This window comes from Panicum virgatum, chromosome 7N, assembly GCF_016808335.1.
Source record: "Panicum virgatum strain AP13 chromosome 7N, P.virgatum_v5, whole genome shotgun sequence".
Lineage (NCBI taxonomy): Eukaryota > Viridiplantae > Streptophyta > Magnoliopsida > Poales > Poaceae > Panicum > Panicum virgatum.
In genome coordinates, this window is record NC_053151.1 from 3,763,003 (window position 1) to 3,774,956 (window position 11,954).

Consider the following 11,954-nt stretch of genomic DNA (forward strand, 5'->3'; position numbering starts at 1 on the left):
CATCATAAAACATTTAAAAATATTTTATTTTTCATGAATGATCACTATATGTGACTATATGCACTAATCATGTCCTTAGCATATAATGAATGCATATGTCAAGCAATTTCACCTTGCTATGTTGGAGTAGAGGATAGTCATTAGATTCCGATTTAGTTCTCCAACTAGCATCATGAAGTCCAATTATAATAGCTTGGTGAAGACAATGAATGTCAATATGAAAACCATTCTTCACCCATATGAAATAAATATCCCTTATCATCAAATGCACTATCTTGTTGTGGTTGGCTTGCTTCATCTCTTTGATCCTTGCTTGCATGAGAGAATACCATTTGAATATCACTTGAATTTTCATGAATCTCTCTACTTTGGGTGTTGCTTGTTTTTTTTTTGATCAACTCATTTGATATTTTCAACTAAGAATCTCCAATGACTCTAGATCACCACTTCCATATTGGCCTTCCAAGCACCTTGCTTGTCAATCCCATTATTGGGCGGCTTGGTCCCTCTCTAGGGAGAAGTGATCTATCCAAGAACCATTCTTGACACTCATTTGAGATGAATTTAGTTGATTGATCAGACAATGGACTTGTTATGATGAGTAATTTTGGAGTCTGCTCTAAGTCCTTTTCTTTCTACTTGAGGTTGGTCTTGATTCTCAACTTGAGTACTAAAAGTGTGCCAAAAATACTTCACAATCAAATGGCCTTGTACCCAATACTCGTCATGCTTCTAGATTATTTCAAAACCAAACCTAGGTTCCTCAACCACTTGTAAAGATGATCAACTTGAGGACCTTTCAATTTAAGTGACTCAAGATTAATCCAATATTTGTCACTTTTCTGGGCAGATTCAACTTGTCCCAGGCGGACCGTCCGCGGTATACTTGGCGGACCGTCCGCGCTTGCATAGTGGGCATATCATCGGTGTAACCGAAGCTTACCGGTGCATCTGGCGGACCGTCCGCGATCCATGGGCGGACTGTCCGCGCTTTAATTTTCTGCTGAACAGAGCCTCTGGTAAACAAGTCTCATTAACTGCGGACCGTCCGCCTCTTACCCGCGGACTGTCCGCACTACCAAATTTCAGACAGCCCAGAATTTTTCTAAATTTCACAATTTCAACTTTGAATTGGGATCATTGCTCAAATAAAATTCCAAAAATCTCAAAACTAGCATGAACACCATCCAAAGACTCATATGAGTGAGTAAGAACGAGAAATCAAAAATAAATCAAGTAAAATCAAGAAAACTCATAAATAGCCCATAAAAGCCTCAAAAATTCAGAATTTTGTACCAAGGAGTGCACAAAAGAACCAAATGTCATAAGAACTAGTTTTCAAGCCACATTTGAGAAGTAAATGACTTTTAACTCATTTTTCAATTTGCAAAAAGATTGTTCATCCAAAAGCAAGGTTTAACACAAATAAGTTAGCAAGCCAACAAATATTTCCAATGAATTTCTCACAACTAGAAAAAGAAACTTGTATGTTGTAGCACTTGGACTTCATTGTTTTGATTTGGCATTGGGTTGTATATATGCAAAGAAAATTTGAATTCCTTGATTCAATCATAAGATCAAGAATATGAATTTTATTTGAATCAAGCCTCCAATGCCTTTGGTACCTACACACATTCATCCACATTTTGATGGTACCCAAACTAGGTTGGGTCCTCTCAAGTTAGGAGCAACATACTTTGGCAATGTCTTAGTATGAATAGCGGGATGTTTTGCAATACTAACAAATGAGGTACCATTACCATCCTTTCTAAGCATAATATTTGCATCAATTGAAATAGGCTTAGAATTGTTACCTAAGGGACATGAATAAGCCATGTGTCCCCTTTCCCGGCATAAGTAGCATCTTCTCTTTTGTTGAGCCTTTTCTTCCTTACTCATTTGATGCTTCTCATTGCCTTGCTTCTCATTGTTTGCTTGAGCCTTCTTCTCAAACTTGTTTGGGCAACCCGAAGCTAGGTGACCCAATATTGCACAACTATGGCACTTGATGTGAGCATGTGGATTCTTCTCTTGAATCTTGTTCTTGCTCAACTTCTTGGCATCTTGAATGTGAGTTGGATGCCTTGTTCTTGCCTTGCCACCCCTTCTTGTTCTCTTTTTCATCATCTTCAAGTCATCAACTTGATCATCATGGTTGATCTTGACTTGAGGTTGGGGTACCTTCTCTTGCTCAACTTGTGGTTTTGGTTGAGGTTCTTGTTGCTTCACCAATTGCTTGGTTGGGCACATTGAGGTGAGGTGACCCCAAGTGCGGCACTTGAAGCATTTGATATGTTTAAGCTTCTCTTCTTCCTTCTTCAACTTTAGCTTTTCTTTGTTGGGGCAACCATTTGCAAGATGTCCCATCTCATGGCATTGAAAGCACATGAAATGAGATAGCTTCATTTCTTCTTGCTTCTTCATCTTTCTATTATATTTATTTTTGCTCCATTTCTTGCCTTTGCCTTTGCTCTCGATGGAACCAATGCCACTCATGTCACCGAAGCTTCTTTGATTTTTGATTATGCTTTCAAGGGTGACTTTTGATTTTGTCCATCTCTCTATCTTGTTGCTCAAATACTTCACTTGAATTTGGAGCTCTTTATTTTCTTCTACAAGGTTAGTCTCATATTGCATAGTAGAAGAAGAACAAGCATCTATATGTGAAGTACATGGCATAGACAATAAATCATCACATGAGGTGGATACATGTTTTTTGCCTACATCACAAGGGTTAGCAACATTTTGCAATTGATCCTTTGACCCATGTGATGAGCTCTCACTAGTTTTAATTTCTTTATTAGAAAGCTTGCTAGTGAGTAAAGCATGATCTAGTACCAAATTTTCATGAGCAACACTAAGCTCCTCATGAGTCAATTTTAGCTCCTCATGTGAACAACTTATGACATAAAGTAGATGCTTTTGTTGTTCACATGTGTCTTTGAGAAAAGAGTTTTCTTTTTCAAATTTGATTGTTTTGGCTAACACTTCCTCAAATAATTTAGTCATGCTAGCATATCTATTCAAGAGCTCATCATATGAATTAGGATCAATCATATTGCAATTTGATACCTTTGTGTCACCTTGTGACATGAAGCAATGTGATGATGGAGATGAGCTTGAAGTATAAATATCATCCATGCATGAACCACCTTTATTAACAAGTGTGCTTGGAATAGGATCATCATTTGCAACACTTGAATTATCACCATCAATTATATCAAGTGAGCTTGTTGTAGTTAGATCATTATCATCATCATCATCATCACTTGACCATGAGGTGGAGCAATCTTCCACAAGTACCATGTCGTGAATATGCTCACCATCCTTATGCACTTCTTCCTTGGCCTTAAAATCATCATCATCATTGGAGGCCGCCCCATATTTCTTATTGAGATAACTCCAAATCTCGTGTGCGGTTTTCATATCCATGATCTCATCAAGTATACAATTATGCAAAGATCTAAATAAAATGTTAGTAGCTTGGATATCTAGATCTAGGCATTTCTCTTGTGTTGGAGTTAGATTTCCTTCATCTAACACATGAGAAAATCCTACATCCACCATCCACCACATTTGAGGGCAAATAAATTCAAAATTGCATATCATCCAAGTTTTCCACCGTGTAAAGTGTGTGCCATCAAAAATGTGTGGACACTCAACATCTAACCCATAAGTCGCCATCCTCTCGGGTCGGTAAGGACCACAAATGAGAGACCTCGGCTCTGATACCACTTGTAGGGTCGAGATGGCGGACTAGAGGGGGGGGTGAATAGTCCTTTCTAAAACTAATTGCGCCGGCTAACCGAAACTTATGCGGAATTGAAACTATTCGCTTAGCCAAGACTACACCCCTCTAACTATAACTCTAAGGCACCTCCAAAAAGATCCTACACAAAGCAAATGGAGTGCCAAGCTAGTAAGAGCTCTCTTAATAAATCTAATGCCAAGACACACAAGCCTAAGCACTAGTACTTCACAAACCGCGGGAGCTCCTACACAATTCTAATGAGCAAAAGCACAAAGCCAACCTAAGCTCACTAGATGCTCAAGGACAAGGATACACAATCCAAATCCAAGAGCTCAACTTGCTTAGTTACACAATCTAAGCAAGAGCAACTAATTAAGCTACACAAGCTAACTAGATACACAAGGATCTCTACTTCTAGCTACACAAGCAAGAAGTTGATTAGCAAGCTACACAAGCTAACTAATCACTAGAGAGCAACTACACAAGCACAAGATATAGAACAATGTAAATACAATGCTTGTGATTTGGAGAAAGCAAACCACCGAGAAGAGTAGACAAAGTTGACACGGTGATTTTTATCCCGAGGTTCACTTGGTTGCCACCAAGCTAATCCCCGTTGAGACAAGCTCCAAGGTTGCCGCCGATCCTCTTGCTAGTGGTGACTCTCAAGTCACACTCTCCCACGTGGAGTGCTCACACCGAGCTCTAGCACATGATCCGGCCGGACCACTTGTTGCTTTTCACGTCTCGCTCAACTAGAGTTGCTCTTCGCGGCTCCCGCGGGGTGAGCACAATACCCCTCACAAACTCTTCTCCGGAGCACCGCACAAACTTCTTGCGGGCTTCAACGGAGTCTCTTGCCACCAAGCCGTCTAGGAGGTGGCAACCTCCAAGAGTAACAAGCACACCGGCTTGCAACACGATCACCTAGTGCCACTCGATGCAATCTCTCAAAGCAATCGCACTAGAATCGCTCTCTCACTCGATCGGATGAATACTATCAAGTTAGAGTGAGTAGAGGGCTCTCAAGCACTCTCACACATGGACACTAAGTCCCCAAAGTGCTCAGCCATCTCAAATGGCCGGCCACACCCTCTATTTATAGAGGGAGGCCCCAAACTAGCCGTTACACTCAAATCCCGTGAAAACTGAGTTTTCGCGGACTGTCCGCCTCACAAAAACCGGACTGTCCGCCATTTAAAACCAACGGCTAGAACTGCAATGATTATGTGTCAGAGTCGACCGTTAGAGCCCGGGCGGACTGTCCGCGCCCCTGGGGCGGACTGTCCGCGGTTCAAAACTTCGAACCAACCGATTTGCAAACGTCTCTGACTAAATCTGGAAGTTACCGGCGGACTGTCCGCTCCCCAGGGGCGGACTGTCCGCAGTTCAAAACGTGAGCGCACACAGAAACCGCAGTGTTTCTGTCCCAGAAATTTCAGTAGGAGGCGGACCGTCCGCCCCCAAGGACCGGACGGTCCGCAGGTCATTTTGGGCACCCAAGACAGAACAACCAAGTTTCTGCGCCTGTTTCAGCTTTTAAAGGCGGACCGTCCGCCCCCATGGACCGGACGGTCCGCAGGTCATTTTGGACCACCCACAGAGCCAAAAACGGTTCTGTTTGAGCTCAACCGAGATAACGGCGGACCGTCCGCCACTCAAGGGCGGACCGTCCGCAGGTCTAGCGGACCGTCCGCAGGTCTATTTCCAGCAGAAATGTACCTCGGTAAAACGGCCATAACTCTTAGCTCCGATGTCCAAATTAGGTGATCTTGGACTCTATGGAAAGCTAATTCAGAGGGCTACACAACCCAACTGAATACTTGATCCAAAACACAATGGATCAAAGTAGTATTCCACTCCAAGAGCCACCTAATTTCCGGAGAACACCGAAAAACCTTTCTTACTTCCCAATGTTGATCAACATCAACTCCAACTCTTTCTCCTTTGCAAATGTGCCAACACAACCACGTGAACAACACCATGTGCATGTGTGTTAGCATTTCACAATCATTTTCAAAGGATTTTCACTTGATCTCACCACGCCACTCGATCCTAGCTACATTGCAATGTTAGATCGCTCAAGTGGCACTAGATGACCGATATGCAAACAAGTTTGCCCCTCTTGATAGGACGGCCATCTATCCTAAATCCGGTCATGCACTTCTCTACACAACCTTTGACCGGTGAAATGAAATGCCCTACAAGTCATACCTTTGCCTTGCGCATTCCATTTCATCTTTCCAAATATTGATGCCACATAAGCACCAAACTCCATCAAGCCTTTTGATCATCTTCATGAGTCAACACTTGGCTTGATCTTCCTTGAATGATATGATCCACTCCATATCATCACATGACCTCTTTGGTCCATCGATCTTGACCTTGCTCGCTCTTCACCGTTGCCTCGGTCCATTGGCACCAAATCTTGCCCAAGCTTCACCGCCTCGCGGTCCATCGCTTCAAAGCCTTGACTTGCCCTTCTCCATTGCAACCGGTCCATCAAGCCAAGCATTGTCTTGATCTTCTCCACTTTGGTCACATGACTCCATGTCATGTCTCATATGCAATGAGCTCCTCGATCACACTATATGAGCATAGCATCAACCCTTAGTCATTTCTCCACCATGGCACATGTTGCTCATACTAGTGTCTTTGTGTGGACTAATTTCCTGTGTATCTCAACATAAACACTTATTAGTCCACCTAAGTTGTCACTCAATTACCAAAACCAAGCAAGGGCCTTTCAATCTCCCCCTTTTTGGTAATTGATGACAACTCTACAAAGATATGGAAATTAAGCATATTCCAAGCTAGCACTTCACACATGTGTAAATAGCTAACTTGGTTTGGATTTTATGTTTCTTATCCACCATTAAGACCACTTGTAAAGATTGGATAAGCACCATAAAAATCCGACTTGGTAGTGATAACTCCCCCTACATATGTGCTCAAGAGATTTGGTTTTAAACTCACACACATGCATAAATATGAAATTTGTGGGATTGTTATCACTACTAAGTGATGCTAAGGTATATAGGATAAACCTTTGAAGCGTGATACCAATTTGAGTTGCATCCTTGGAGTTCATTCCTTAGCATCAATGAGTAACTAGACATTCACCAAAAACTCAAGATACCTCATGAGATCAACAATATTAGCAAAGCTCTTGATTCACTTGTAAAAAAAATGTCTAGCTACAATCTATGCATGCTAGTTGTTAAATCATCAATCAAGTTCTATGACTAGCATACATCACACACAAGCAATGCATATATAAATTTTAAAACTTATGCAAATGCAAGCAAGCGCATGAATATGCACATATCAAATGCAAACAACCAAGTTCATGAGCTTGCTCCCCCTACTTGTGTGCTCCTCTTGTCCAAGAATATTGATCCTCCTCAATATTGCTCCTCTTGATCCATGTCCATGATTGCACTCTCATCTCATCTCCCCCTTTGTCATCCAAGGATAATTCATATCTTTGTTCATTTCTCTCCCCCTTTGTCATCAATGACCATAAAAAGGCCGAAACCACATGAAATTGGCCATGTGAAGATCAATGGCTACCACTTGAGGTTGTACCTCTTGTACTTATAGGGTTACCACTTGAACACCCCTTGTAGGCAATTATATGAAGCATTTGTGGTTTGATACAAAGAGTTGGACTTGGGTAGATGGTTGAGTCTTGAATCTTCATTTTTGATGGACACTTTCAATTTGATTGGAATTGACACCACTTGTAACAACAACATGTGGAAGCATGAAGATCACCTTGAAATGCCACATGTAGGATACTAGTAGGATCCTTGACCTTGATACTTTGTAGTGGGGCTCCTCCCCCTATGTCAAAGTGTTTTGTCAATCTACTTGAATCTTGAGCTCTTCTTGATGAGGATAGCTTTCTTGATTTGAATTGATCACATAAAGTTGAGGATCACTTGTGGAACCAACATTATTGCACTAGATCTACTTGAATGAATACTACTTGTATGACCATGTATATCACTTGTAGAGATACAATGATATACCTTTTGTTGAATCTAGTATCACTTGTAAAATCATGATGGACCACTTTATTGAATTTGACATTGATAACCAATTATTGAACTAGATTGTTTCCATGAGCTTCTTTCTCTTTGACTTGATCTAGACTACTTGCCCAAATAATTCAACTCGGTTTGAACCAATGACAAGCTTCTTTACACCTCATTCAAAGGGTTATCTTGACAATGTTGAGTTAAACACTTGAAAACTCATTTTCTAGATCAACTACTTGGGTTTACTAGCTCATGAACATGTCATATGTTACCACTAGATCATATCAACCATAGAAGCAATAGTGGCATCATAAAACATTTAAAAATATTTTATTTTTCATGAATGATCACTATATGTGACTATATGCACTAATCATGTCCTTAGCATATAATGAATGCATATGTCAAGCAATTTCACCTTGCTATGTTGGAGTAGAGGATAGTCATTAGATTCCGATTTAGTTCTCCAACTAGCATCATGAAGTCCAATTATAATAGCTTGGTGAAGACAATGAATGTCAATATGAAAACCATTCTTCACCCATATGAAATAAATATCCCTTATCATCAAATGCACTATCTTGTTGTGGTTGGCTTGCTTCATCTCTTTGATCCTTGCTTGCATGAGAGAATACCATTTGAATATCACTTGAATTTTCATGAATCTCTCTACTTTGGGTGTTGCTTGTTTTTTTTGATCAACTCATTTGATATTTTCAACTAAGAATCTCCAATGACTCTAGATCACCACTTCCATATTGGCCTTCCAAGCACCTTGCTTGTCAATCCCATTATTGGGCGGCTTGGTCCCTCTCTAGGGAGAAGTGATCTATCCAAGAACCATTCTTGACACTCATTTGAGATGAATTTAGTTGATTGATCAGACAATGGACTTGTTATGATGAGTAATTTTGGAGTCTGCTCTAAGTCCTTTTCTTTCTACTTGAGGTTGGTCTTGATTCTCAACTTGAGTACTAAAAGTGTGCCAAAAATACTTCACAATCAAATGGCCTTGTACCCAATACTCGTCATGCTTCTAGATTATTTCAAAACCAAACCTAGGTTCCTCAACCACTTGTAAAGATGATCAACTTGAGGACCTTTCAATTTAAGTGACTCAAGATTAATCCAATATTTGTCACTTTTCTGGGCAGATTCAACTTGTCCCAGGCGGACCGTCCGCGGTATACTTGGCGGACCGTCCGCGCTTGCATAGTGGGCATATCATCGGTGTAACCGAAGCTTACCGGTGCATCTGGCGGACCGTCCGCGATCCATGGGCGGACTGTCCGCGCTTTAATTTTCTGCTGAACAGAGCCTCTGGTAAACAAGTCTCATTAACTGCGGACCGTCCGCCTCTTACCCGCGGACTGTCCGCACTACCAAATTTCAGACAGCCCAGAATTTTTCTAAATTTCACAATTTCAACTTTGAATTGGGATCATTGCTCAAATAAAATTCCAAAAATCTCAAAACTAGCATGAACACCATCCAAAGACTCATATGAGTGAGTAAGAACGAGAAATCAAAAATAAATCAAGTAAAATCAAGAAAACTCATAAATAGCCCATAAAAGCCTCAAAAATTCAGAATTTTGTACCAAGGAGTGCACAAAAGAACCAAATGTCATAAGAACTAGTTTTCAAGCCACATTTGAGAAGTAAATGACTTTTAACTCATTTTTCAATTTGCAAAAAGATTGTTCATCCAAAAGCAAGGTTTAACACAAATAAGTTAGCAAGCCAACAAATATTTCCAATGAATTTCTCACAACTAGAAAAAGAAACTTGTATGTTGTAGCACTTGGACTTCATTGTTTTGATTTGGCATTGGGTTGTATATATGCAAAGAAAATTTGAATTCCTTGATTCAATCATAAGATCAAGAATATGAATTTTATTTGAATCAAGCCTCCAATGCCTTTGGTACCTACACACATTCATCCACATTTTGATGGTACCCAAACTAGGTTGGGTCCTCTCAAGTTAGGAGCAACATACTTTGGCAATGTCTTAGTATGAATAGCGGGATGTTTTGCAATACTAACAAATGAGGTACCATTACCATCCTTTCTAAGCATAATATTTGCATCAATTGAAATAGGCTTAGAATTGTTACCTAAGGGACATGAATAAGCCATGTGTCCCCTTTCCCGGCATAAGTAGCATCTTCTCTTTTGTTGAGCCTTTTCTTCCTTACTCATTTGATGCTTCTCATTGCCTTGCTTCTCATTGTTTGCTTGAGCCTTCTTCTCAAACTTGTTTGGGCAACCCGAAGCTAGGTGACCCAATATTGCACAACTATGGCACTTGATGTGAGCATGTGGATTCTTCTCTTGAATCTTGTTCTTGCTCAACTTCTTGGCATCTTGAATGTGAGTTGGATGCCTTGTTCTTGCCTTGCCACCCCTTCTTGTTCTCTTTTTCATCATCTTCAAGTCATCAACTTGATCATCATGGTTGATCTTGACTTGAGGTTGGGGTACCTTCTCTTGCTCAACTTGTGGTTTTGGTTGAGGTTCTTGTTGCTTCACCAATTGCTTGGTTGGGCACATTGAGGTGAGGTGACCCCAAGTGCGGCACTTGAAGCATTTGATATGTTTAAGCTTCTCTTCTTCCTTCTTCAACTTTAGCTTTTCTTTGTTGGGGCAACCATTTGCAAGATGTCCCATCTCATGGCATTGAAAGCACATGAAATGAGATAGCTTCATTTCTTCTTGCTTCTTCATCTTTCTATTATATTTATTTTTGCTCCATTTCTTGCCTTTGCCTTTGCTCTCGATGGAACCAATGCCACTCATGTCACCGAAGCTTCTTTGATTTTTGATTATGCTTTCAAGGGTGACTTTTGATTTTGTCCATCTCTCTATCTTGTTGCTCAAATACTTCACTTGAATTTGGAGCTCTTTATTTTCTTCTACAAGGTTAGTCTCATATTGCATAGTAGAAGAAGAACAAGCATCTATATGTGAAGTACATGGCATAGACAATAAATCATCACATGAGGTGGATACATGTTTTTTGCCTACATCACAAGGGTTAGCAACATTTTGCAATTGATCCTTTGACCCATGTGATGAGCTCTCACTAGTTTTAATTTCTTTATTAGAAAGCTTGCTAGTGAGTAAAGCATGATCTAGTACCAAATTTTCATGAGCAACACTAAGCTCCTCATGAGTCAATTTTAGCTCCTCATGTGAACAACTTATGACATAAAGTAGATGCTTTTGTTGTTCACATGTGTCTTTGAGAAAAGAGTTTTCTTTTTCAAATTTGATTGTTTTGGCTAACACTTCCTCAAATAATTTAGTCATGCTAGCATATCTATTCAAGAGCTCATCATATGAATTAGGATCAATCATATTGCAATTTGATACCTTTGTGTCACCTTGTGACATGAAGCAATGTGATGATGGAGATGAGCTTGAAGTATAAATATCATCCATGCATGAACCACCTTTATTAACAAGTGTGCTTGGAATAGGATCATCATTTGCAACACTTGAATTATCACCATCAATTATATCAAGTGAGCTTGTTGTAGTTAGATCATTATCATCATCATCATCATCACTTGACCATGAGGTGGAGCAATCTTCCACAAGTACCATGTCGTGAATATGCTCACCATCCTTATGCACTTCTTCCTTGGCCTTAAAATCATCATCATCATTGGAGGCCGCCCCATATTTCTTATTGAGATAACTCCAAATCTCGTGTGCGGTTTTCATATCCATGATCTCATCAAGTATACAATTATGCAAAGATCTAAATAAAATGTTAGTAGCTTGGATATCTAGATCTAGGCATTTCTCTTGTGTTGGAGTTAGATTTCCTTCATCTAACACATGAGAAAATCCTACATCCACCATCCACCACATTTGAGGGCAAATAAATTCAAAATTGCATATCATCCAAGTTTTCCACCGTGTAAAGTGTGTGCCATCAAAAATGTGTGGACACTCAACATCTAACCCATAAGTCGCCATCCTCTCGGGTCGGTAAGGACCACAAATGAGAGACCTCGGCTCTGATACCACTTGTAGGGTCGAGATGGCGGACTAGAGGGGGGGGGTGAATAGTCCTTTCTAAAACTAATTGCGCCGGCTAACCGAAACTTATGCGGAATTGAAACTATTCGCTTAGCCAAGACTACACCCC